Source organism: Oncorhynchus nerka, linkage group LG15 (assembly GCF_034236695.1).
Source record: "Oncorhynchus nerka isolate Pitt River linkage group LG15, Oner_Uvic_2.0, whole genome shotgun sequence".
Lineage (NCBI taxonomy): Eukaryota > Metazoa > Chordata > Actinopteri > Salmoniformes > Salmonidae > Oncorhynchus > Oncorhynchus nerka.
This window is the reverse complement of record NC_088410.1, coordinates 69887574-69912400: the sequence shown is the minus strand read 5'-3', so window position 1 is coordinate 69912400 and position 24827 is coordinate 69887574.

Here is a 24827-nt window from a genome sequence, read left to right as displayed (position 1 = left end):
AGTGGTTGCTGTCTGTCTCTGTCTCTGTCTCTCAGACAGTAGTGGTAGGGCTGTAGTGGAGTGGTTGCTGTCTGTCTCTGTCTCTCAGACAGTAGTGGTAGGGCTGTAGTGGAGTGGTTGCTGTCTGTCTCTGTCTCTCAGACAGTAGTGGTAGGGCTGTAGTGGAGTGGTTGCTGTCTGTCTCTTTCTCTGTCTCTCAGACAGTAGTGGTAGGGCTGTAGTGGAGTGGTTGCTGTCTGTCTCTTTCTCTGTCTCTCAGACAGTAGTGGTAGGGCTGTAGTGGAGTGGTTGCTGTCTGTCTCTGTCTCTGTCAGACAGTAGTGGTAGGGCTGTAGTGGAGTGGTTGCTGTCTGTCTCTGTCTCTCAGACAGTAGTGGTAGGGCTGTAGTGGAGTGGTTGCTGTCTGTCTCTGTCTCTGTCTCTCAGACAGTAGTGGTAGGGCTGTAGTGGAGTGGTTGCTGTCTGTCTCTGTCTGTCTCAGACAGTAGTGGTAGGGCTGTAGTGGAGTGGTTGCTGTCTGTCTCTGTCTCTGTCTCTCAGACAGTAGTGGTAGGGCTGTAGTGGAGTGGTTGCTGTCTGTCTCTGTCTCTCAGACAGTAGTGGTAGGGCTGTAGTGGAGTGGTTGCTGTCTGTCTCTGTCTCTGTCTCTCAGACAGTAGTGGTAGGGCTGTAGTGGAGTGGTTGCTGTCTGTCTCTGTCTCTCAGACAGTAGTGGTAGGGCTGTAGTGGAGTGGTTGCTGTCTGTCTCTGTCTCTTAGACAGTAGTGGTAGGGCTGTAGTGGAGTGGTTGCTGTCTGTCTGTCTCTGTCTCTCAGACAGTAGTGGTAGGGCTGTAGTGGAGTGGTTGCTGTCTGTCTTTTTCTCTGTCTCTCAGACAGTAGTGGTAGGGCTGTAGTGGAGTGGTTGCTGTCTGTCTCTGTCTCTCAGACAGTAGTGGTAGGGCTGTAGTGGAGTGGTTGCTGTCTGTCTCTGTCTCTCAGACAGTAGTGGTAGGGCTGTAGTGGAGTGGTTGCTGTCTGTCTCTGTCTCTCAGACAGTAGTGGTAGGGCTGTAGTGGAGTGGTTGCTGTCTGTCTCTGTCTCTCAGACAGTAGTGGTAGGGCTGTAGTGGAGTGGTTGCTGTCTGTCTCTGTCTCTCAGACAGTAGTGGTAGGGCTGTAGTGGAGTGGTTGCTGTCTGTCTCTGTCTCTGTCTCTGTCTCTCAGACAGTAGTGGTAGGGCTGTAGTGGAGTGGTTGCTGTCTGTCTCTGTCTCTCAGTCAGTAGTGGTAGGGCTGTAGTGGAGTGGTTGCTGTCTGTCTCTGTCTCTGTCTCTCAGACAGTAGTGGTAGGGCTGTAGTGGAGTGGTTGCTGTCTGTCTCTGTCTCTCAGACAGTAGTGGTAGGGCTGTAGTGGAGTGGTTGCTGTCTGTCTCTGTCTCTCAGACAGTAGTGGTAGGGCTGTAGTGGAGTGGTTGCTGTCTGTCTCTGTCTCTGTCTCTCAGACAGTAGTGGTAGGGCTGTAGTGGAGTGGTTGCTGTCTGTCTCTGTCTCTCAGACAGTAGTGGTAGGGCTGTAGTGGAGTGGTTGCTGTCTGTCTCTGTCTCTCAGACAGTAGTGGTAGGGCTGTAGTGGAGTGGTTGCTGTCTGTCTCTGTCTCTCAGACAGTAGTGGTAGGGCTGTAGTGGAGTGGTTGCTGTCTGTCTCTTTCTCTGTCTCTCAGACAGTAGTGGTAGGGCTGTAGTGGAGTGGTTGCTGTCTGTCTCTGTCTCTCAGACAGTAGTGGTAGGGCTGTAGTGGAGTGGTTGCTGTCTGTCTCTGTCTCTCAGACAGTAGTGGTAGGGCTGTAGTGGAGTGGTTGCTGTCTGTCTCTGTCTCTCAGACAGTAGTGGTAGGGCTGTAGTGGAGTGGTTGCTGTCTGTCTCTGTCTCTCAGACAGTAGTGGTAGGGCTGTAGTGGAGTGGTTGCTGTCTGTCTCTGTCTCTCAGACAGTAGTGGTAGGGCTGTAGTGGAGTGGTTGCTGTCTGTCTCTGTCTCTCAGACAGTAGTGGTAGGGCTGTAGTGGAGTGGTTGCTGTCTGTCTCTGTCTCTGTCTCTCAGACAGTAGTGGTAGGGCTGTAGTGGAGTGGTTGCTGTCTGTCTCTGTCTCTCAGTCAGTAGTGGTAGGGCTGTAGTGGAGTGGTTGCTGTCTGTCTCTGTCTCTGTCTCTCAGACAGTAGTGGTAGGGCTGTAGTGGAGTGGTTGCTGTCTGTCTCTGTCTCTCAGACAGTAGTGGTAGGGCTGTAGTGGAGTGGTTGCTGTCTGTCTCTGTCTCTCAGACAGTAGTGGTAGGGCTGTAGTGGAGTGGTTGCTGTCTGTCTCTGTCTCTGTCTCTCAGACAGTAGTGGTAGGGCTGTAGTGGAGTGGTTGCTGTCTGTCTCTGTCTCTCAGACAGTAGTGGTAGGGCTGTAGTGGAGTGGTTGCTGTCTGTCTCTGTCTCTCAGACAGTAGTGGTAGGGCTGTAGTGGAGTGGTTGCTGTCTGTCTCTGTCTCTCAGACAGTAGTGGTAGGGCTGTAGTGGAGTGGTTGCTGTCTGTCTCTGTCTCTCAGACAGTAGTGGTAGGGCTGTAGTGGAGTGGTTGCTGTCTGTCTCTGTCTCTGTCTCTCAGACAGTAGTGGTAGGGCTGTAGTGGAGTGGTTGCTGTCTGTCTCTGTCTCTCAGACAGTAGTGGTAGGGCTGTAGTGGAGTGGTTGCTGTCTGTCTCTGTCTCTCAGACAGTAGTGGTAGGGCTGTAGTGGAGTGGTTGCTGTCTGTCTCTGTCTCTCTCTCAGACAGTAGTGGTAGGGCTGTAGTGGAGTGGTTGCTGTCTGTCTCTGTCTCTCAGACAGTAGTGGTAGGGCTGTAGTGGAGTGGTTGCTGTCTGTCTCTGTCTCTGTCTCTCAGACAGTAGTGGTAGGGCTGTAGTGGAGTGGTTGCTGTCTGTCTCTGTCTCTCAGACAGTAGTGGTAGGGCTGTAGTGGAGTGGTTGCTGTCTGTCTCTGTCTCTCAGACAGTAGTGGTAGGGCTGTAGTGGAGTGGTTGCTGTCTGTCTCTGTCTCTCAGTAGTGGTAGGGCTGTAGTAGTGGTAGGGCTGTAGTGGAGTGGTTGCTGTCTGTCTGTCTCTGTCTCTCAGACAGTAGTGGTAGGGCTGTAGTGGAGTGGTTGCTGTCTGTCTCTGTCTCTCAGACAGTAGTGGTAGGGCTGTAATGGAGTGGTTGCTGTCTGTCTCTGTCTCTGTCTCTGTCTCTCAGACAGTAGTGGTAGGGCTGTAGTGGAGTGGTTGCTGTCTGTCTCTGTCTCTCAGACAGTAGTGGTAGGGCTGTAGTGGAGTGGTTGCTGTCTGTCTCTGTCTCTGTCTCTCAGACAGTAGTGGTAGGGCTGTAGTGGAGTGGTTGCTGTCTGTCTCTGTCTCTCAGACAGTAGTGGTAGGGCTGTAGTGGAGTGGTTTGCTGTCTGTCTGTCTCTGTCTCTCAGTCAGTAGTGGTAGGGCTGTAGTGGAGTGGTTGCTGTCTGTCTCTGTCTCTGTCTCTCAGACAGTAGTGGTAGGGCTGTAGTGGAGTGGTTGCTGTCTGTCTCTGTCTCTCAGACAGTAGTGGTAGGGCTGTAGTGGAGTGGTTGTCTGTCTGTCTCTGTCTCTCAGACAGTAGTGGTAGGGCTGTAGTGGAGTGGTTGCTGTCTGTCTCTGTCTCTCAGACAGTAGTGGTAGGGCTGTAGTGGAGTGGTTGCTGTCTGTCTCTGTCTCTCAGACAGTAGTGGTAGGGCTGTAGTGGAGTGGTTGCTGTCTGTCTCTGTCTCTGTCTCTCAGACAGTAGTGGTAGGGCTGTAATGGAGTGGTTGCTGTCTGTCTCTGTCTCTGTCTCTCAGACAGTAGTGGTAGGGCTGTAGTGGAGTGGTTGCTGTCTGTCTCTGTCTCTGTCTGTCTGTCTCTCAGACAGTAGTGGTAGGGCTGTAGTGGAGTGGTTGCTGTCTGTCTCTGTCTCTCAGACAGTAGTGGTAGGGCTGTAGTGGAGTGGTTGCTGTCTGTCTCTGTCTCTCAGACAGTAGTGGTAGGGCTGTAGTGGAGTGGTTGCTGTCTGTCTCTGTCTCTGTCTCTCAGACAGTAGTGGTAGGGCTGTAGTGGAGTGGTTGCTGTCTGTCTCTGTCTCTCAGACAGTAGTGGTAGGGCTGTAGTGGAGTGGTTGCTGTCTGTCTCTTTCTCTGTCTCTCAGACAGTAGTGGTAGGGCTGTAGTGGAGTGGTTGCTGTCTGTCTCTGTCTCTCAGACAGTAGTGGTAGGGCTGTAGTGGAGTGGTTGCTGTCTGTCTCTGTCTCTCAGACAGTAGTGGTAGGGCTGTAGTGGAGTGGTTGCTGTCTGTCTCTGTCTCTCAGACAGTAGTGGTAGGGCTGTAGTGGAGTGGTTGCTGTCTGTCTCTGTCTCTGTCTCTCAGACAGTAGTGGTAGGGCTGTAGTGGAGTGGTTGCTGTCTGTCTCTGTCTCTCAGACAGTAGTGGTAGGGCTGTAGTGGAGTGGTTGCTGTCTGTCTCTGTCTCTCAGACAGTAGTGGTAGGGCTGTAGTGGAGTGGTTGCTGTCTGTCTCTGTCTCTGTCTCTCAGACAGTAGTGGTAGGGCTGTAGTGGAGTGGTTGCTGTCTGTCTCTGTCTCTGTCTCTCAGACAGTAGTGGTAGGGCTGTAGTGGAGTGGTTGCTGTCTGTCTGTCTCTCTGTCTCTCAGACAGTAGTGGTAGGGCTGTAGTGGAGTGGTTGCTGTCTGTCTCTGTCTCTCAGACAGTAGTGGTAGGGCTGTAGTGGAGTGGTTGCTGTCTGTCTCTGTCTCTGTCTCTCAGACAGTAGTGGTAGGGCTGTAGTGGAGTGGTTGCTGTCTGTCTCTGTCTCTCAGACAGTAGTGGTCGGGCTGTAGTGGAGTGGTTGCTGTCTGTTTCTGTCTCTGTCTCTCAGACAGTAGTGGTAGGGCTGTAGTGGAGTGGTTGCTGTCTGTCTCTGTCTCTGTCTCTCAGACAGTAGTGGTAGGGCTGTAGTGGAGTGGTTGCTGTCTGTCTCTGTCTCTCAGACAGTAGTGGTAGGGCTGTAGTGGAGTGGTTGCTGTCTGTCTCTGTCTCTGTCTCTCAGACAGTAGTGGTAGGGCTGTAGTGGAGTGGTTGCTGTCTGTCTCTGTCTCTGTCTCTGTCTCTCAGACAGTAGTGGTAGGGCTGTAGTGGAGTGGTTGCTGTCTGTCTCTGTCTCTGTCTCTCAGACAGTAGTGGTAGGGCTGTAGTGGAGTGGTTGCTGTCTGTCTCTGTCTCTCAGACAGTAGTGGTAGGGCTGTAGTGGAGTGGTTGCTGTCTGTCTCTGTCTCTCAGACAGTAGTGGTAGGGCTGTAGTGGAGTGGTTGCTGTCTGTCTCTGTCTCTGTCTCTCAGTAGTAGTGGTAGGGCTGTAGTGGAGTGGTTGCTGTCTGTCTCTGTCTCTCAGACAGTAGTGGTAGGGCTGTAGTGGAGTGGTTGCTGTCTGTCTCTGTCTCTCAGACAGTAGTGGTAGGGCTGTAGTGGAGTGGTTACTGTCTGTCTCTGTCTCTCAGACAGTAGTGGTAGGGCTGTCTCTGTCTCTCAGACAGTGTGGTAGGGCTGTAGTGGTTGCTGTCTGTCTCTTTCTCTGTCTCTCAGACAGTAGTGGTAGGGCTGTAGTGGAGTGGTTGCTGTCTGTCTCTTTCTCTGTCTCTCAGACAGTAGTGGTAGGGCTGTAGTGGAGTGGTTGCTGTCTGTCTCTGTCTCTCAGACAGTAGTGGTAGGGCTGTAGTGGAGTGGTTGCTGTCTGTCTCTGTCTCTCAGACAGTAGTGGTAGGGCTGTAGTGGAGTGGTTGCTGTCTGTCTCTGTCTCTGTCTCTCAGACAGTAGTGGTAGGGCTGTAGTGGAGTGGTTGCTGTCTGTCTCTGTCTCTCAGACAGTAGTGGTAGGGCTGTAGTGGAGTGGTTGCTGTCTGTCTCTGTCTCTCAGACAGTAGTGGTAGGGCTGTAGTGGAGTGGTTGCTGTCTGTCTCTGTCTCTGTCTCTCAGACAGTAGTGGTAGGGCTGTAGTGGAGTGGTTGCTGTCTGTCTCTGTCTCTGTCTCTCAGACAGTAGTGGTAGGGCTGTAGTGGAGTGGTTGCTGTCTGTCTCTCTCTGTCTCTCAGACAGTAGTGGTAGGGCTGTAGTGGAGTGGTTGCTGTCTGTCTCTGTCTCTCAGACAGTAGTGGTAGGGCTGTAGTGGAGTGGTTGCTGTCTGTCTCTGTCTCTGTCTCTCAGACAGTAGTGGTAGGGCTGTAGTGGAGTGGTTGCTGTCTGTCTCTGTCTCTGTCTCTCAGACAGTAGTGGTAGGGCTGTAGTGGAGTGGTTGCTGTCTGTCTGTCTCTGTCTCTCAGACAGTAGTGGTAGGGCTGTAGTGGAGTGGTTGCTGTCTGTCTCTGTCTCTGTCTCTCAGACAGTAGTGGTAGGGCTGTAGTGGAGTGGTTGCTGTCTGTCTCTGTCTCTGTCTCTCAGACAGTAGTGGTAGGGCTGTAGTGGAGTGGTTGCTGTCTGTCTCTGTCTCTGTCTCTCAGACAGTAGTGGTAGGGCTGTAGTGGAGTGGTTGCTGTCTGTCTCTGTCTCTCAGACAGTAGTGGTAGGGCTGTAGTGGAGTGGTTGCTGTCTGTCTCTGTCTCTGTCTCTCAGACAGTAGTGGTAGGGCTGTAGTAGAGTGGTTGCTGTCTGTCTCTGTCTCTGTCTGTCTCTCAGTCAGTAGTGGTAGGGCTGTAATGGAGTGGTTGCTGTCTGTCTCTGTCTCTGTCTCTCAGACAGTATTGGTAGGGCTGTAGTGGAGTGGTTGCTGTCTGTCTCTGTCTCTCAGACAGTAGTGGTAGGGCTGTAGTGGAGTGGTTGCTGTCTGTCTCTGTCTCTGTCTCTCAGACAGTAGTGGTAGGGCTGTAGTGGAGTGGTTGCTGTCTGTCTCTGTCTCTCAGACAGTAGTGGTAGGGCTGTAGTGGAGTGGTTGCTGTCTGTCTCTGTCTCTGTCTCTCAGACAGTAGTGGTAGGGCTGTAGTGGAGTGGTTGCTGTCTGTCTCTGTCTCTCAGACAGTAGTGGTAGGGCTGTAGTGGAGTGGTTGCTGTCTGTCTCTGTCTCTCAGACAGTAGTGGTAGGGCTGTAGTGGAGTGGTTGCTGTCTGTCTCTGTCTCTCAGACAGTAGTGGTAGGGCTGTAGTGGAGTGGTTGCTGTCTGTCTCTGTCTCTGTCTCTCAGACAGTAGTGGTAGGGCTGTAGTGGAGTGGTTGCTGTCTGTCTCTGTCTCTCAGACAGTAGTGGTAGGGCTGTAGTGGAGTGGTTGCTGTCTGTCTCTGTCTCTCAGACAGTAGTGGTAGGGCTGTAGTGGAGTGGTTGCTGTCTGTCTCTGTCTCTGTCTCTCAGACAGTAGTGGTAGGGCTGTAGTGGAGTGGTTGCTGTCTGTCTCTGTCTCTCAGACAGTAGTGGTGTAGTGGAGGCTGACAGTAGTGGTAGGGCTGGAGTGGTTGCTGTCTGTCTCTGTCTCTGTCTCTCAGACAGTAGTGGTAGGGCTGTAGTGGAGTGGTTGCTGTCTGTCTCTGTCTCTCAGACAGTAGTGGTAGGGCTGTAGTGGAGTGGTTGCTGTCTGTCTCTGTCTCTCAGACAGTAGTGGTAGGGCTGTAGTGGAGTGGTTGCTGTCTGTCTCTGTCTCTCAGACAGTAGTGGTAGGGCTGTAGTGGAGTGGTTGCTGTCTGTCTCTTTCTCTGTCTCTCAGACAGTAGTGGTAGGGCTGTAGTGGAGTGGTTGCTGTCTGTCTCTGTCTCTCAGACAGTAGTGGTAGGGCTGTAGTGGAGTGGTTGCTGTCTGTCTCTGTCTCTCAGACAGTAGTGGTAGGGCTGTAGTGGAGTGGTTGCTGTCTGTCTCTGTCTCTGTCTCTCAGACAGTAGTGGTAGGGCTGTAGTGGAGTGGTTGCTGTCTGTCTCTGTCTCTCAGACAGTAGTGGTAGGGCTGTAGTGGAGTGGTTGTCTGTCTCTGTCTCTGTCTCTCAGACAGTAGTGGTAGGGCTGTAGTGGAGTGGTTGCTGTCTGTCTCTGTCTCTGTCAGACAGTAGTGGTAGGGCTGTAGTGGAGTGGTTGCTGTCTGTCTCTGTCTCTGTCTCTCAGACAGTAGTGGTAGGGCTGTAGTGGAGTGGTTGCTGTCTGTCTCTGTCTCTGTCTCTCAGACAGTAGTGGTAGGGCTGTAGTGGAGTGGTTGCTGTCTGTCTCTGTCTCTCAGACAGTAGTGGTAGGGCTGTAGTGGAGTGGTTGCTGTCTGTCTCTGTCTCTGTCTCTCTGTCTCTGTCTCTCAGACAGTAGTGGTAGGGCTGTAGTGGAGTGGTTGCTGTCTGTCTCTGTCTCTCAGACAGTAGTGGTAGGGCTGTAGTGGAGTGGTTGCTGTCTGTCTCTGTCTCTGTCAGACAGTAGTGGTAGGGCTGTAGTGGAGTGGTTGCTGTCTGTCTCTGTCTCTCAGACAGTAGTGGTAGGGCTGTAGTGGAGTGGTTGCTGTCTGTCTCTGTCTCTCAGACAGTAGTGGTAGGGCTGTAGTGGAGTGGTTGCTGTCTGTCTCTGTCTCTGTCTCTCAGACAGTAGTGGTAGGGCTGTAGTGGAGTGGTTGCTGTCTGTCTCTGTCTCTGTCTCTCAGACAGTAGTGGTAGGGCTGTAGTGGAGTGGTTGCTGTCTGTCTCTGTCTCTCAGACAGTAGTGGTAGGGCTGTAGTGGAGTGGTTGCTGTCTGTCTCTGTCTCTCAGACAGTAGTGGTAGGGCTGTAGTGGAGTGGTTGCTGTCTGTCTCTGTCTCTGTCTCTCAGACAGTAGTGGTAGGGCTATAGTGGAGTGGTTGCTGTCTGTCTCTGTCTCTCAGACAGTAGTGGTAGGGCTGTAGTGGAGTGGTTGCTGTCTGTCTCTTTCTCTGTCTCTCAGTCAGTAGTGGTAGGGCTATAGTGGAGTGGTTGCTGTCTGTCTCTGTCTCTCAGACAGTAGTGGTAGGGCTGTAGTAGAGTGGTTGCTGTCTGTCTCTGTCTGTCTCTCAGTCAGTAGTGGTAGGGCTGTAATGGAGTGGTTGCTGTCTGTCTCTGTCTCTCAGACAGTAGTGGTAGGGCTGTAGTGGAGTGGTTGCTGTCTGTCTCTTTCTCTGTCTCTCAGACAGTAGTGGTAGGGCTGTAGTGGAGTGGTTGCTGTCTGTCTCTGTCTCTCAGACAGTAGTGGTAGGGCTGTAGTGGAGTGGTTGCTGTCTGTCTCTGTCTCTCAGACAGTAGTGGTAGGGCTGTAGTGGAGTGGTTGCTGTCTGTCTCTGTCTCTGTCTCTCAGACAGTAGTGGTAGGGCTGTAGTGGAGTGGTTGCTGTCTGTCTCTGTCTCTCAGACAGTAGTGGTAGGGCTGTAGTGGAGTGGTTGCTGTCTGTCTCTGTCTCTCAGACAGTAGTGGTAGGGCTGTAGTGGAGTGGTTACTGTCTGTCTCTGTCTCTCAGACAGTAGTGGTAGGGCTGTAGTGGAGTGGTTGCTGTCTGTCTCTTTCTCTGTCTCTCAGACAGTAGTGGTAGGGCTATAGTGGAGTGGTTACTGTCTGTCTCTGTCTCTCAGACAGTAGTGGTAGGGCTGTAGTGGAGTGGTTGCTGTCTGTCTCTTTCTCTGTCTCTCAGACAGTAGTGGTAGGGCTGTAGTGGAGTGGTTGCTGTCTGTCTCTTTCTCTGTCTCTCAGACAGTAGTGGTAGGGCTGTAGTGGAGTGGTTGCTGTCTGTCTCTTTCTCTGTCTCTCAGACAGTAGTGGTAGGGCTGTAGTGGAGTGGTTGCTGTCTGTCTGTTTCTCTGTCTCTCAGACAGTAGTGGTAGGGCTGTAGTGGAGTGGTTGCTGTCTGTCTCTGTCTCTCAGACAGTAGTGGTAGGGCTGTAGTGGAGTGGTTGCTGTCTGTCTCTGTCTCTGTCTCTCAGACAGTAGTGGTAGGGCTGTAGTGGAGTGGTTGCTGTCTGTCTCTGTCTCTGTCTCTCAGACAGTAGTGGTAGGGCTGTAGTGGAGTGGTTACTGTCTGTCTCTGTCTCTCAGACAGTAGTGGTAGGGCTGTAGTGGAGTGGTTGCTGTCTGTCTCTGTCTCTGTCTCTCAGACAGTAGTGGTAGGGCTGTAGTGGAGTGGTTGCTGTCTGTCTCTGTCTCTCAGACAGTAGTGGTAGGGCTGTAGTGGAGTGGTTGCTGTCTGTCTCTGTCTCTCAGACAGTAGTGGTAGGGCTGTAGTGGAGTGGTTGCTGTCTGTCTCTGTCTCTGTCTCTCAGACAGTAGTGGTAGGGCTGTAGTGGAGTGGTTGCTGTCTGTCTCTGTCTCTGTCTCTCAGACAGTAGTGGTAGGGCTGTAGTGGAGTGGTTGCTGTCTGTCTCTGTCTCTGTCTCTCAGACAGTAGTGGTAGGGCTGTAGTGGAGTGGTTGCTGTCTGTCTCTGTCTCTGTCTCTCAGACAGTAGTGGTAGGGCTGTAGTGGAGTGGTTGCTGTCTGTCTCTGTCTCTGTCTCTCAGACAGTAGTGGTAGGGCTGTAGTGGAGTGGTTGCTGTCTGTCTCTGTCTCTCAGACAGTAGTGGTAGGGCTGTAGTGGAGTGGTTGCTGTCTGTCTCTGTCTCTCAGACAGTAGTGGTAGGGCTGTAGTGGAGTGGTTGCTGTCTGTCTCTGTCTCTCAGACAGTAGTGGTAGGGCTGTAGTGGAGTGGTTGCTGTCTGTCTCTGTCTCTGTCTCTCAGACAGTAGTGGTAGGGCTGTAGTGGAGTGGTTGCTGTCTGTCTCTGTCTCTGTCTCTCAGACAGTAGTGGTAGGGCTGTAGTGGAGTGGTTGCTGTCTGTCTCTGTCTCTCAGACAGTAGTGGTAGGGCTGTAGTGGAGTGGTTGCTGTCTGTCTCTGTCTCTCAGACAGTAGTGGTAGGGCTGTAGTGGAGTGGTTGCTGTCTGTCTCTGTCTCTGTCTCTCAGACAGTAGTGGTAGGGCTGTAGTGGAGTGGTTGCTGTCTGTCTCTGTCTCTCAGACAGTAGTGGTAGGGCTGTAGTGGAGTGGTTGCTGTCTGTCTCTGTCTCTCAGACAGTAGTGGTAGGGCTGTAGTGGAGTGGTTGCTGTCTGTCTCTGTCTCTGTCTCTCAGACAGTAGTGGTAGGGCTGTAGTGGAGTGGTTGCTGTCTGTCTCTGTCTCTCAGACAGTAGTGGTAGGGCTGTAGTGGAGTGGTTGCTGTCTGTCTCTGTCTCTCAGACAGTAGTGGTAGGGCTGTAGTGGAGTGGTTGCTGTCTGTCTCTGTCTCTCAGACAGTAGTGGTAGGGCTGTAGTGGAGTGGTTGCTGTCTGTCTCTGTCTCTGTCTCTCAGACAGTAGTGGTAGGGCTGTAGTGGAGTGGTTGCTGTCTGTCTCTGTCTCTGTCTCTCAGACAGTAGTGGTAGGGCTGTAGTGGAGTGGTTGCTGTCTGTCTCTGTCTCTCAGACAGTAGTGGTAGGGCTGTAGTGGAGTGGTTGCTGTCTGTCTCTGTCTCTCAGACAGTAGTGGTAGGGCTGTAGTGGAGTGGTTGCTGTCTGTCTCTGTCTCTGTCTCTCAGACAGTAGTGGTAGGGCTGTAGTGGAGTGGTTGCTGTCTGTCTCTGTCTCTCAGACAGTAGTGGTAGGGCTGTAGTGGAGTGGTTACTGTCTGTCTCTGTCTCTCAGACAGTAGTGGTAGGGCTGTAGTGGAGTGGTTGCTGTCTGTCTCTGTCTCTGTCTCTCAGACAGTAGTGGTAGGGCTGTAGTGGAGTGGTTGCTGTCTGTCTCTGTCTCTCAGACAGTAGTGGTAGGGCTGTAGACAGGAGTGGTTGCTGTCTGTCTCTGTCTCTCAGACAGTAGTGGTAGGGCTGTAGTGGAGTGGTTGCTGTCTGTCTCTGTCTCTCAGACAGTAGTGGTAGGGCTGTAGTGGAGTGGTTGCTGTCTGTCTCTGTCTCTGTCTCTCAGACAGTAGTGGTAGGGCTGTAGTGGAGTGGTTGCTGTCTGTCTCTGTCTCTGTCTCTCAGACAGTCTGTCTCTCGTAGTGGTAGGGCTGTAGTGGAGTGGTTGCTGTCTGTCTCTGTCTCTGTCTCAGACAGTAGTGGTAGGGCTGTAGTGGAGTGGTTGCTGTCTGTCTGTCTCTGTCTCTCAGACAGTAGTGGTAGGGCTGTAGTGGAGTGGTTGCTGTCTGTCTCTGTCTCTCAGACAGTGTCTCTCAGACAGTAGTGGTAGGGCTGTAGTGGAGTGGTTGCTGTCTGTCTCTTTCTCTGTCTCTCAGACAGTAGTGGTAGGGCTGTAGTGGAGTGGTTGCTGTCTGTCTCTTTCTCTGTCTCTCAGACAGTAGTGGTAGGGCTGTAGTGGAGTGGTTGCTGTCTGTCTCTGTCTCTGTCTCAGACAGTAGTGGTAGGGCTGTAGTGGAGTGGTTGCTGTCTGTCTCTGTCTCTCAGACAGTAGTGGTAGGGCTGTAGTGGAGTGGTTGCTGTCTGTCTCTGTCTCTGTCTCTCAGACAGTAGTGGTAGGGCTGTAGTGGAGTGGTTGCTGTCTGTCTGTCTCTGTCTCTCAGACAGTAGTGGTAGGGCTGTAGTGGAGTGGTTGCTGTCTGTCTCTGTCTCTGTCTCTCAGACAGTAGTGGTAGGGCTGTAGTGGAGTGGTTGCTGTCTGTCTCTGTCTCTCAGACAGTAGTGGTAGGGCTGTAGTGGAGTGGTTGCTGTCTGTCTCTGTCTCTCAGACAGTAGTGGTAGGGCTGTAGTGGAGTGGTTGCTGTCTGTCTCTTTCTCTGTCTCTCAGACAGTAGTGGTAGGGCTGTAGTGGAGTGGTTGCTGTCTGTCTCTGTCTCTCTCTCAGACAGTAGTGGTAGGGCTGTAGTGGAGTGGTTGCTGTCTGTCTCTGTCTCTGTCTCTCAGACAGTAGTGGTAGGGCTGTAGTGGAGTGGTTGCTGTCTGTCTCTGTCTCTGTCTCAGACAGTAGTGGTAGGGCTGTAGTGGAGTGGTTGCTGTCTGTCTCTGTCTCTGTCTCTCAGACAGTAGTGGTAGGGCTGTAGTGGAGTGGTTGCTGTCTGTCTCTGTCTCTGTCTCTCAGACAGTAGTGGTAGGGCTGTAGTGGAGTGGTTGCTGTCTGTCTCTGTCTCTGTCAGACAGTAGTGGTAGGGCTGTAGTGGAGTGGTTGCTGTCTGTCTCTGTCTCTGTCTCTCAGACAGTAGTGGTAGGGCTGTAGTGGAGTGGTTGCTGTCTGTCTCTGTCTCTCAGACAGTAGTGGTAGGGCTGTAGTGGAGTGGTTGCTGTCTGTCTCTGTCTCTGTCTCAGACAGTAGTGGTAGGGCTGTAGTGGAGTGGTTGCTGTCTGTCTCTGTCTCTCAGACAGTAGTGGTAGGGCTGTAGTGGAGTGGTTGCTGTCTGTCTCTGTCTCTCAGACAGTAGTGGTAGGGCTGTAGTGGAGTGGTTGCTGTCTGTCTCTTTCTCTGTCTCTCAGACAGTAGTGGTAGGGCTGTAGTGGAGTGGTTGCTGTCTGTCTCTGTCTCTCAGACAGTAGTGGTAGGGCTGTAGTGGAGTGGTTGCTGTCTGTCTCTGTCTCTCAGACAGTAGTGGTAGGGCTGTAGTGGAGTGGTTGCTGTCTGTCTCTGTCTCTCAGACAGTAGTGGTAGGGCTGTAGTGGAGTGGTTGCTGTCTGTCTCTGTCTCTGTCTCTCAGACAGTAGTGGTAGGGCTGTAGTGGAGTGGTTGCTGTCTGTCTCTGTCTCTCAGACAGTAGTGGTAGGGCTGTAGTGGAGTGGTTGCTGTCTGTCTCTGTCTCTCAGACAGTAGTGGTAGGGCTGTAGTGGAGTGGTTGCTGTCTGTCTCTGTCTCTGTCTCTCAGACAGTAGTGGTAGGGCTGTAGTGGAGTGGTTGCTGTCTGTCTCTGTCTCTCAGACAGTAGTGGTAGGGCTGTAGTGGAGTGGTTGCTGTCTGTCTCTGTCTCTCAGACAGTAGTGGTAGGGCTGTAGTGGAGTGGTTGCTGTCTGTCTCTGTCTCTGTCTCTCAGACAGTAGTGGTAGGGCTGTAGTGGAGTGGTTGCTGTCTGTCTCTGTCTCTCAGACAGTAGTGGTAGGGCTGTAGTGGAGTGGTTGCTGTCTGTCTCTGTCTCTCAGACAGTAGTGGTAGGGCTGTAGTGGAGTGGTTGCTGTCTGTCTCTGTCTCTGTCTCTCAGACAGTAGTGGTAGGGCTGTAGTGGAGTGGTTGCTGTCTGTCTCTGTCTCTGTCTCTCAGACAGTAGTGGTAGGGCTGTAGTGGAGTGGTTGCTGTCTGTCTCTGTCTCTCAGACAGTAGTGGTAGGGCTGTAGTGGAGTGGTTGCTGTCTGTCTCTGTCTCTCAGACAGTAGTGGTAGGGCTGTAGTGGAGTGGTTGCTGTCTGTCTCTGTCTCTGTCTCTCAGACAGTAGTGGTAGGGCTGTAGTGGAGTGGTTGCTGTCTGTCTCTGTCTCTGTCTCTCAGACAGTAGTGGTAGGGCTGTAGTGGAGTGGTTGCTGTCTGTCTCTGTCTCTCAGACAGTAGTGGTAGGGCTGTAGTGGAGTGGTTGCTGTCTGTCTCTGTCTCTCAGACAGTAGTGGTAGGGCTGTAGTGGAGTGGTTGCTGTCTGTCTCTGTCTCTCTCTCAGACAGTAGTGGTAGGGCTGTAGTGGAGTGGTCTCTCAGACAGTGTGGTAGGGCTGTCTCTGTCTCTGTCTCTCAGACAGTAGTGGTAGGGCTGTAGTGGAGTGGTTGCTGTCTGTCTCTGTCTCTCAGACAGTAGTGGTAGGGCTGTAGTGGAGTGGTTGCTGTCTGTCTCTGTCTCTGTCTCTCAGACAGTAGTGGTAGGGCTGTAGTGGAGTGGTTGCTGTCTGTCTCTGTCTCTCAGACAGTAGTGGTAGGGCTGTAGTGGAGTGGTTGCTGTCTGTCTCTGTCTCTCAGACAGTAGTGGTAGGGCTGTAGTGGAGTGGTTGCTGTCTGTCTCTGTCTCTGTCTCTCAGACAGTAGTGGTAGGGCTGTAGTGGAGTGGTTGCTGTCTGTCTCTGTCTCTCAGACAGTAGTGGTAGGGCTGTAGTGGAGTGGTTGCTGTCTGTCTCTGTCTCTGTCTCTCAGACAGTAGTGGTAGGGCTGTAGTGGAGTGGTTGCTGTCTGTCTCTGTCTCTCAGACAGTAGTGGTAGGGCTGTAGTGGAGTGGTTGCTGTCTGTCTCTGTCTCTCAGACAGTAGTGGTAGGGCTGTAGTGGAGTGGTTGCTGTCTGTCTCTGTCTCTGTCTCTCAGACAGTAGTGGTAGGGCTGTAGTGGAGTGGTTGCTGTCTGTCTCTGTCTCTGTCTCTCAGACAGTAGTGGTAGGGCTGTAGTGGAGTGGTTGCTGTCTGTCTCTGTCTCTGTCTCTCAGACAGTAGTGGTAGGGCTGTAGTGGAGTGGTTGCTGTCTGTCTCTGTCTCTCAGACAGTAGTGGTAGGGCTGTAGTGGAGTGGTTGCTGTCTGTCTCTGTCTCTGTCTCTCAGACAGTAGTGGTAGGGCTGTAGTGGAGTGGTTGCTGTCTGTCTCTGTCTCTCTCTGTCTCAGACAGTAGTGGTAGGGCTGTAGTGGAGTGGTTACTGTCTGTCTCTGTCTCTCAGACAGTAGTGGTAGGGCTGTAGTGGAGTGGTTGCTGTCTGTCTCTTTCTCTGTCTCTCAGACAGTAGTGGTAGGGCTGTAGTGGAGTGGTTGCTGTCTGTCTCTGTCTCTCAGACAGTAGTGGTAGGGCTGTAGTGGAGTGGTTGCTGTCTGTCTCTGTCTCTCAGACAGTAGTGGTAGGGCTGTAGTGGAGTGGTTGCTGTCTGTCTCTGTCTCTGTCTCTCAGACAGTAGTGGTAGGGCTGTAGTGGAGTGGTTGCTGTCTGTCTCTGTCTCTGTCTCTCAGACAGTAGTGGTAGGGCTGTAGTGGAGTGGTTGCTGTCTGTTTCTGTCTCTGTCTCTCAGTCAGTAGTGGTAGGGCTGTAGTGGAGTGGTTGCTGTCTGTCTCTGTCTCTGTCTCTCAGACAGTAGTGGTAGGGCTGTAGTGGAGTGGTTGCTGTCTGTCTGTCTCTGTCTCTCAGACAGTAGTGGTAGGGCTGTAGTGGAGTGGTTGCTGTCTGTCTCTGTCTCTGTCTCTCAGACAGTAGTGGTAGGGCTGTAGTGGAGTGGTTGCTGTCTGTCTCTGTCTCTCAGACAGTAGTGGTAGGGCTGTAGTGGAGTGGTTGCTGTCTGTCTCTGTCTCTCAGACAGTAGTGGTAGGGCTGTAGTGGAGTGGTTGCTGTCTGTCTCTGTCTCTGTCTCTCAGACAGTAGTGGTAGGGCTGTAGTGGAGTGGTTGCTGTCTGTCTCTGTCTCTGTCTCTCAGACAGTAGTGGTAGGGCTGTAGTGGAGTGGTTGCTGTCTGTCTCTGTCTCTCAGACAGTAGTGGTAGGGCTGTAGTGGAGTGGTTGCTGTCTGTCTCTGTCTCTGTCTCTCAGACAGTAGTGGTAGGGCTGTAGTGGAGTGGTTGCTGTCTGTCTCTGTCTCTCAGACAGTAGTGGTAGGGCTGTAGTGGAGTGGTTGCTGTCTGTCTGTCTCTGTCTCTCAGACAGTAGTGGTAGGGCTGTAGTGGAGTGGTTGCTGTCTGTCTCTGTCTCTCAGACAGTAGTGGTAGGGCTGTAGTGGAGTGGTTGCTGTCTGTCTCTGTCTCTGTCTCTCAGACAGTAGTGGTAGGGCTGTAGTGGAGTGGTTGCTGTCTGTCTCTGTCTCTCAGTCAGTAGTGGTAGGGCTGTAGTGGAGTGGTTGCTGTCTGTCTCTGTCTCTCAGACAGTAGTGGTAGGGCTGTAGTGGAGTGGTTGCTGTCTGTCTCTGTCTCTGTCTCTCAGACAGTAGTGGTAGGGCTGTAGTGGAGTGGTTGCTGTCTGTCTCTGTCTCTCAGACAGTAGTGGTAGGGCTGTAGTGGAGTGGTTGCTGTCTGTCTCTGTCTCTGTCTCTCAGACAGTAGTGGTAGGGCTGTAGTGGAGTGGTTGCTGTCTGTCTCTGTCTCTGTCTCTCAGACAGTAGTGGTAGGGCTGTAGTGGAGTGGTTGCTGTCTGTCTCTGTCTCTGTCTCTCAGACAGTAGTGGTAGGGCTGTAGTGGAGTGGTTGCTGTCTGTCTCTGTCTCTGTCAGACAGTAGTGGTAGGGCTGTAGTGGAGTGGTTGCTGTCTGTCTCTGTCTCTCAGACAGTAGTGGTAGGGCTGTAGTGGAGTGGTTGCTGTCTGTCTCTGTCTCTGTCTCTCAGACAGTAGTGGTAGGGCTGTAGTGGAGTGGTTGCTGTCTGTCTCTGTCTCTGTCTCTCAGACAGTAGTGGTAGGGCTGTAGTGGAGTGGTTGCTGTCTGTCTCTGTCTCTGTCTCTCAGACAGTAGTGGTAGGGCTGTAGTGGAGTGGTTGCTGTCTGTCTCTGTCTCTGTCTCTCAGACAGTAGTGGTAGGGCTGTAGTGGAGTGGTTGCTGTCTGTCTCTGTCTCTGTCTCTCAGACAGTAGTGGTAGGGCTGTAGTGGATTGGTTGCTGTCTGTCTCTGTCTCTGTCTCTCAGACAGTAGTGGTAGGGCTGTAGTGGAGTGGTTGCTGTCTGTCTCTGTCTCTCAGACTAGTGGTAGGGCTGTCTCTGTCTCTCAGACAGTAGTGGTAGGGCTGTAGTGGAGTGGTTGCTGTCTGTCTGTCTCTGTCTCTCAGACTCTCAGAGTGGTTGCTGTCTGTAGTGGTCTCTCAGACAGTAGTGGTAGGGCTGTAGTGGAGTGGTTGCTGTCTGTCTCTGTCTCTCAGACAGTAGTGGTAGGGCTGTAGTGGAGTGGTTGCTGTCTGTCTCTGTCTCTGTCTCTCAGACAGTAGTGGTAGGGCTGTAGTGGAGTGGTTGCTGTCTGTCTCTGTCTCTCAGACAGTAGTGGTAGGGCTGTAGTGGAGTGGTTGCTGTCTGTCTCTGTCTCTCAGACAGTAGTGGTAGGGCTGTAGTGGAGTGGTTGCGTGCTAAGTTGTGCAGGGCTAAGCCTGTTGGAAGCAGCGGTGTTGTGAGGACTGCGATGCCTAATGCAACACAAACACACAGTAGCTGGCGAACACACCACACTCCAGGTGAATACTCCCACGAACCCACTGACTTTTCCTCCTAGAGAGAGAGAGAGAGTTTGCGGAGTACTGAGAGCAAGACATATAAGGAATTTAAAGGACATTAAATATAAAGGAAGGGAAAGGGGTGGAAATAAATTAGTGGAGGTAGAGAGAGGAAGAAGATAGAGAGAGGAGTGTGTGGTAGAGAGAGGAAGAAGATAGAGAGAGGAGTGTGTGGTAGAGAGAGGAAGAAGATAGAGAGAGGAGTGTGTGGTAGAGAGAGGAAGAAGATAGAGAGAGGAGTGTGTGGCAGAGAGAGGAAAAATATAAAGAGAGGAGTGTGTGGTAGAGAGAGGAAGAAGATAGAGAGAGGAGTGTGTGGTAGAGAGAGGAAGAAGATAGAGAGAGGAGTGTGTGGTAGAGAAAGGAAGAAGAAGATAGAGAGAGGAGTGTGTGGTAGAGAGAGGAAGAAGAAGATAGAGAGAGGAGTGTGTGGTAGAGAGAGGAAGAAGAAGATAGAGAGAGGAGTGTGTGGTAGAGAGAGGAAGAAGAAGATAGAGAGAGGAGTGTGTGGTAGAGAGAGGAAGAAGAAGATAGAGAGAGGAGTGTGTGGTAGAGAGAAAGAAGAAGATAGAGAGAGGAGTGTGTGGTAGAGAGAGGAAGAAGATAGAGAGAGACTGTGTGGTAGAGAGAGGAAGAAGAAGATAGAGAGAGGAGTGTGTGGTAGAGAGAGGAAGAAGAAGATAGAGAGAGGAGTGTGTGGTAGAGAAAGGAAGAAGAAGATAGAGAGGGGAGTGTGTGGTAGAGAGAGGAAAAAGATAGAGAGAGGGAGTGTGTGGTAGAGAAAGGAAGAAGAAGATAGAGAGAGGAGTGTGTGGTAGAGAAAGGAAGAAGAAGATAGAGAGAGGAGTGTGTGGTAGAGAAAGGAAGAAGAAGGTAGAGAGAGGAGTGTGTGGTAGAGAGAGGAAGAAGAAGATAGAGAAAGGAGTGTGTGGTAGAGAGGGGAAGAAGATAGAGGGGAGTGTGTGGTAGAGAGAGGAAAAAGATAGAGAGGGGAGTGTGTGGTAGAGAGAGGAAAAAGATAGAGAGAGGAGTGTGTGGTAGAGAGAGGAAGAAGAAGATAGAGAGAGGAGTGTGTGGTAGAGAAAGGAAGAAGAAGATAGAGAGGGGAGTGTGTGGTAGAGAGAGGAAGAAGAAGATAGAGAGAGGAGTGTGTGGTAGAGAAAGGAAGAAGAAGGTAGAGAGAGGAGTGTGTGGTAGAGAGAGGAAGAAGAAGATAGAGAGAGGAGTGTGTGGTAGAGAAAGGAAGAAGAAGGTAGAGAGAGGAGTGTGTGGTAGAGAGAGGAAGAAGAAGGTAGAGAGAGGAGTGTGTGGTAGAGAAAGGAAGAAGAAGGGGAGGGAGAGGAAACAGTGGAAAGAGAGAGGAAGAAGGGGAGGGAGAGGAAACAGTGGGAAGAGAGAGGAAGAAGGAGAGGGAGAGGAAACAGGCAAAGAGAGAGGAAGAAGGGGAGGAGAGGAAACAGTTAGAAGAGAGAGGAAGAAGGGGAGGGAGAGGAAACAGGTAAATAGAGAGGAAGAAGGGGAGGGAGAGGAAACAGTGGAAAGAGAGAGGAAGAAGGGGAGGGAGAGGAAACAGGTAAATAGAGAGGAAGAAGGGAGGGAGAGGAAACAGTGGAAAGAGAGAGGAAGAAGGGGAGGGAGAGGGAACAGAAGGAAGAGAGAGGAAGAAGGGAAGGGAGAGGAAACAGTGGAAAGAGAGAGGAAGAAGGGGAGGGAGAGGAAACAGTGGAAAGAGAGAGGAAGAAGGGGAGGGAGAGGAAACAGGGAAATAGAGAGGAAGAAGGGGAGGGAGAGGAAACAGTGGAAAGAGAGAGGAAGAAGGGGAGGGAGAGGAAACAGTGGAAAAAAGAGAGGAAGAAGGGGAGGGAGAGGAAACAGTGGAAAGAGAGAGGAAGAAGGGGGGGGAGAGGAAACAGTGGAAAGAGAGAGGTCGAGGTATTCTGCTGTAAGTAGGAGGAGGATGGCTCTAGGAAACGTCTCTCTGTGTTGTTTTGGTACCCCTGGCTTGGGAAATAGGGGGTGGGGGAGAGCGGGATTGTTTCTAGGAAACCATACACAAAATTAATATTTTGACCAAATATTTAGGAAGAGGTCATCATTTCATGGGGTCTGTGAAGGAAGAAACCACATGGAAAAAGTGATAAACAAGTTACGTCCAGAAAACAGATTTTCACAAAGTCTATTTAATTTATTGTTTGAGGTTTCCTGATGTTTGTATCTAAACCAAATAGATAATTTTAAGATTGTTCTATTGTTATATACCTCAGTTGGGGTCTCTATAAGCTTCAATATGAGGTCCTAAACCCAGCATGAAAGTGCATCCTTGTAGCTGGGTGGGCTAATATAGTCAAAATGTTTGCCTTGGGGTAATGGGCCAATGGCCATGGGGTATGTTGAGCCAATGGTAATTTGAGCGAATTGAAGTGTTGTTCTTCCCAGGCGTAATGCAAGGCATTATCGCTGGGATATGAGGTAACAACAGGGCCTATGTTAAATGTGTTTGAAAAAATGTAAAAAGTGTTTGTTAGGTGAAATATATATAGATATCTTTGTTAGGGCGGCAGGTAGCCTAGCAGTTAAGTAAGGGCCAGTAACTGAAAGGTCGCTGGATTGAATCCCCCAGCTGACTAGGAGAAAAATCTGTCAATGTGCCCTTGAGCAAGGTACTTAACCCTAGTCACTCTGGATAAGAGCATCTGCTAAATGACAAATAAATAATACATTTCCCTTGACGGAGTGATGCTGAATGTAAAAAAGGGCTCAATTTATCCCACTCTGCCCGACACAACCGAATGAATAGATAAAGATGGAAAGGACTGCGTCAGGTAGCCAAGCAGGTAGCCTAGCAGGTAGCCTAGCAGGTAGCCTAGCAGGTAGCCTAACAGGTAGCCTAGCAGGTAGCCTAACAGGTAGCCTAGCAGGTAGCCTAGCAGGTAGCCTAACAGGTAGCCTAGCAGGTAGCCTAACAGGTAGCCTAACAGGTAGCCTAGCAGGTAGCCTAGCAGGTAGCCTAACAGGTAGCCTAGCAGGTAGCCTAACAGGTAGCCTAACAGGTAGCCTAGCAGGTAGCCTAGCAGGTAGCCTAACAGGTAGCCTAGCAGGTAGCCTAACAGGTAGCCTAGCAGGTAGCCTAACAGGTAGCCTAGCAGGTAGCCTAGCAGGTAGCCTAACAGGTAGCCTAGCAGGTAGCCTAACAGGTAGCCTAGCAGGTAGCCTAACAGGTAGCCTAGCAGGTAGCCTAACAGGTAGCCTAGCAGGTAGCCTAGCAGGTAGCCTAGCTGTTTAGTGCGGTGGGCCAGTAACTGAAGAAAAATCTGTCAATGTGCCCTTGAGCAAGTCACTTATCCTAAATTGCTCCTGTAAGGCGCTCTGGATAAGTATTACATACACACTAACACACACTCCCCAAATGTCTGGGCTAGTCTTTTCCCATGTAGCACCGTCTCACAAATACACAGCCAGAACATCAGCTTCGTAGAGCTTATCTGTCGTTTTCTCATGTGGGTTATCCAAAGTTTATTAAATGTTTCCAGGGTCAGGGCTGGGCCAGTGGCATGCCAGCAACAGCAACTGGTGCTTTATGAGTACTTTCATCTGTGTGTGTGTGTGTGTGTGTGGTGTGTGTGTGTGTGTGTGTGTGTGTGTGTGTGTGTGTGTGTGTGTGTGTGTGTGTGTGTGTGTGTGTGTGGTGTGTGTGTGTGTGGTGTGTGGTGTGTGTGTGTGGTGTGTGTGGTGTGTGTGTGGTGTGTGTGTGTGGTGTGTGTGTGTGTGTGTGTGTGTGTGTGTGTGTGTGTGTGTGTGTGTGCGTGTGTGTGTGTGTGTGTGTGTGTGTAAAGGTATTGAATGCTGAGGGGGACAGGTTTATGTGTTGGGAGAGATGCTGTGTCTCACTAGCTGCAGTACAGCCAGACAATGATTCTCCAGTGTTCAGAAGAGGTTTCGCAGCTGGATGTGTGGAGACTGTAGACCCAGACATACAGAGCACACAGCTCAAGGTTGAGGGTCTTATTGTTGTATAGCTGTAGAGGAACGTCAATGTCTTTTATTGAAGGAAGAGTGGTATGTACAAATTGAGGGAAGATAATTCTTTAACTGATTAACTTTAACACGAAGAGAATGATGCAGACATTATTCTCAGGTACATGACAAAACTGAAGAGAGAAACGTGATTCTACATGTTCAATCATTTGTTTAGTATATACCATCTTCTCTGTTGGTGTAGACAGTTGGTTGTGAACTGATCCTGTACCACTTCATGAATAGAAGGTGATTGGTTGCTGTTGTCAGACAGACTGAGGAGAGGATGGGAGCAGTGGTGTGATAGTGAGTGAGGTCACCCTGCTGTGTAGACAAGACTGTCGGAGGGAGGGTGTGGTCGAGTGGTCACTGTCCAGGTTATCTGACCATTGACGAGGGGAGGTGACTGGGAGAGAAGGAGAGACAGAGAGAGATGGGGAGAGGGAAAGAAAGAGGTTATCTGGGCTGTAGAGGAAGGGTGGTGAGGGTGGAAGGCTAGAAGGAGGTGTGTGGACTATCAGCCCTGGGAGAGACCCCAATCAACCTTACCTAATGATACCCTGTCAACATAGGAGGGAGAGAAGGACAGAGAGAGACAGAGAGAGAGAGGGAGAAGGGCAAGGTGAGGGAGAGCAGGAGGAGAGTAAGGTGAAGGACAGAGAAAGAGAGAGAGAGGGAGGGCCACAGACAAGGCTCAGAGAGCCCCTCTGTGGGAAGTTCTGGTGAAGAGTGTGTCTGTGATGAGCTTATGAAATGGGCCTATTTCTGTAAGGTGCTTTTAGCCAAAGAGATATGGGACTGAAGGAGAGAGGAGTGACCTGTGTGTCCTGGAGGTGGTGTGGATGATAAACCTCTTTCCCTCCTCTCAACATGATGACCAAAACGTTCCCACAACGTCATGGGGAGCCAAATTCTCGCCGCCAAACTTCTCCCTATCAGGCTGTAGAACTAAACCTATACATAGCCCATGCTGAGGCATCTGTGTCTGTCTATGGACACTTTTATATCATCTCAGTAATTGGAGGGAATATTTCATATCAATTCTCCCCCCTTCTCTGTGTCTCTGTAAGGTACCTGGCTAAACTGTCGTCTGTTGGCAGTATCAGTGATGAGGAGACGTGTGAACGCCTGCGAGGACTTATCCAGAGACAGGTACACATCTACCATGACAAACTGTGGTCATATTTTCAGGTTTGTAAGGTTGGCAGGGTATGACAAGATGGTACATAAGTTATAGAAGTTATGTCCAAGTCTTTGAGTCATAGTCATAGTCATTTAGTGTAATTTAATGTAATGATCATTATTCTAACCAGGAGCAGATCTGTAATGTAATGATCATTATTCTAACCAGGAGCAGATCTGTAATGTAATGATCATTATTCTAACCAGGAGCAGATCTGTAATGTAATGATCATTATTCTAACCAGGAGCAGATCTGTAATGTAATGATCATTATTCTAACCAGGAGCAGATCTGTAATATAACGATCATTATTCTAACCAGGAGCAGATCTGTAATGTAATGATCATTATTCTAACCAGGAGCAGATCTGTAATGTAATGATCATTATTCTAACCAGGAGCAGATCTGTAATGTAATGATCATTATTCTAACCAGGAGCAGATCTGTAATGTAATGATCATTCTCTTTAACCAGGAGCAGATCTGTAATGTAATGATCATTATTCTAACCAGGAGCAGATCGGTAATGTAATGATCATTATTCTAACCAGGAGCAGATCTGTAATGTAATGATCATTATTCTAACCAGGAGCAGATCTGTAATATAACGATCATTATTCTAACCAGGAGCAGATCTGTAATGTAATGATCATTATTCTAACCAGGAGCAGATCTGTAATGTTATGATCATTATTCTAACCAGGAGCAGATCTGTAATGTAATGATCATTATTCTAACCAGATACAGATCTGTAATATAATGATCATTCTCTTTAACCAGGAGCAGATCTGTAATGTAATGATCATTATTCTAACCAGGAGCAGATCTGTAATGTAATGATCATTATTCTAACCAGGAGCAGATCTGTAATATAATGATCATTATTCTAACCAGGTGCAGATCTGTAATGTAATGATCATTATTCTAACCAGATAGAGATCTGTAGTATTGATCATTATTCTTGCCAGATACAGATCTGTAATGTAATGATCATTATTCTAACCAGGAGCAGATCTGTAATGTTATGATCATTATTCTAACCAGGAGCAGATCTGTAATGTAATGATCATTATTCTAACCAGGAGCAGATCTGTAATGTTATGATCATTATTCTAACCAGGAGCAGATCTGTAATGTAATGATCATTATTCTAACCAGGAGCAGATCTGTAATGTTATGATCATTATTCTAACCAGGAGCAGATCTGTAATGTAATGATCATTATTCTAACCAGGAGCAGATCTGTAATGTAATGATCATTATTCTAACCAGATACAGATCTGTAATATAATGATCATTCTCTTTAACCAGGAGCAGATCTGTAATGTAATGATCATTATTCTAACCAGGAGCAGATCTGTAATGTAATGATCATTATTCTAACCAGATACAGATCTGTAATATAACGATCATTATTCTAACCAGGAGCAGATCTGTAATGTAATGATCATTATTCTAACCAGGAGCAGATCTGTAATGTTATGATCATTATTCTAACCAGGAGCAGATCTGTAATGTAATGATCATTATTCTAACCAGATACAGATCTGTAATATAACGATCATTATTC